Here is a 1,502-nt window from a genome sequence, read left to right on the forward strand (position 1 = left end):
GCTACCCACTACATCTGTCTACATGCAAACCTCCATCCATTCCAGGATCACTTTAAGGATAATCTACAGAAAGTAATCTAGCAGTAAGTTCAGAATTATGAAATAAGTTATAGGCACATTGAATAAGAAAAGGGTAAGGAGTCCCGTGTGTTTAACAGTGAAAAACTCCGGGGTCGCAGCAGTTCGTGCGGTGGCGGCCGAGGCGGTGTAGCTCCGTGACGGGTTCGGCCTCGCACGCGCCTCCCACCCAGCACCACCACGATGCCCAAGAGGAAGGTTAGCGCGGACGGAGCGGCCAAGGCGGAGCCCAAGCCCGCCCCTGCCAAGGTGGACGCGAAGCCGAAGAAGGCCGCGGGGAAGGATAAACCATCAGACAAAAAAGTGCAAACAAAAGGGAAGAGGGGAGCAAAGGGCAAACAGGCGGAGGTGGCTGACCAGCAAACCACAGATGTGCCTGCAGAAAATGGAGAGGCTGAGAACCAGAGTCCAGCCTCTGAAGTCGAAGAGAAAGAAGCCAAGTCCGACTAACCATCCATCGTGTCTGTCAGTGTCCCCGCCTCCCTTCTTGTACAATCCAGAGGAATATTTTTATCAACTATTTTGTAAATGCGAGTTTTTTAGTAGCTCTAGAAACATTTTTAAAAGGTGGGGGGAAGTCCCGCCTCATCCCATTTTTTAAGTGTAAATGATTTTTTTAAGAGGTTAAATCACTTGCTGGTTGTTTATTTTTTGGTACAACCAGAAAATAGCAGGATACTGAATCAGGAGAGGCTGTGACTGTCTCGGGGGTCACCATAACATTCCGTAGAGGGGGCTAGTTTTATATCCTACAACACAAAGCATACTTGGAGTCTTGGTCGTGCATTTGTGTCTGGAATATTTTCAGTTATTTCTGGTCTCGTGTTTCTAGTAGAACTGTATCCTAAAAAACCACTCCTCGGTCCTTGCCCTGTCAGAACTGTCTCTGGTCATGGCAGTCCATTTTCCTAACAGTTGTGATAATGTGCTGTGAAAGATTGAAATTTTGAATATGTACTGTATGTGGCATAAAATTGTGAGTCAGTGGAATTAAGGATTGTGAGCATTTGATTGTTATGTGAGGTCTTAGGGAAAACTTGCCAAGCTTAGGATGGAACATCACTGGAATAAGTTCAAAGAGAAACAATAATACATGGCTCTTTTGGGTACGTGAACACAATGTATGACTCTTAGAATTTGGGTCCATGTTTTAAGAATTGAAATGTCTGTGTACTCAACCAATAAAGTCTCAGTTGTGAAAGAGTTAAAAAAAAAAAAAAAAAAAACAGTGAAAAACTCCAATGGCCAGACATTATCTTCAAAAGTGGAAAATAATATAAGGTTCCAGCTCATGAATGGAAGGTGAAGAGGGGAGATTTCAGTTCAATATGAAGAGGTCGTGCTTATTCAAATACAGAGTAGATTATTCAATTTGGCCTATGTGGAAATCTTTACTATTTATTTGTCTTTGGACTTATGCAAGG

General features: G+C 43.3%; 1 pseudogene across 1 annotated transcript; it reads left to right on the top strand.

Annotated features, from left to right (window-relative positions):
- Positions 1 to 246: 246 nt before the first annotated feature.
- On the top strand, positions 247 to 1,072 carry LOC143268426 (non-histone chromosomal protein HMG-14 pseudogene; annotated as a pseudogene). Its single transcript, XR_013044309.1, has one exon. The product of XR_013044309.1 is annotated as a non-histone chromosomal protein HMG-14 pseudogene (transcript).
- Positions 1,073 to 1,502: the final 430 nt, after the last annotated feature.

Source organism: Peromyscus maniculatus, chromosome 14, assembly GCF_049852395.1.
Source record: "Peromyscus maniculatus bairdii isolate BWxNUB_F1_BW_parent chromosome 14, HU_Pman_BW_mat_3.1, whole genome shotgun sequence".
Taxonomy (NCBI): Eukaryota; Metazoa; Chordata; class Mammalia; order Rodentia; family Cricetidae; genus Peromyscus; species Peromyscus maniculatus.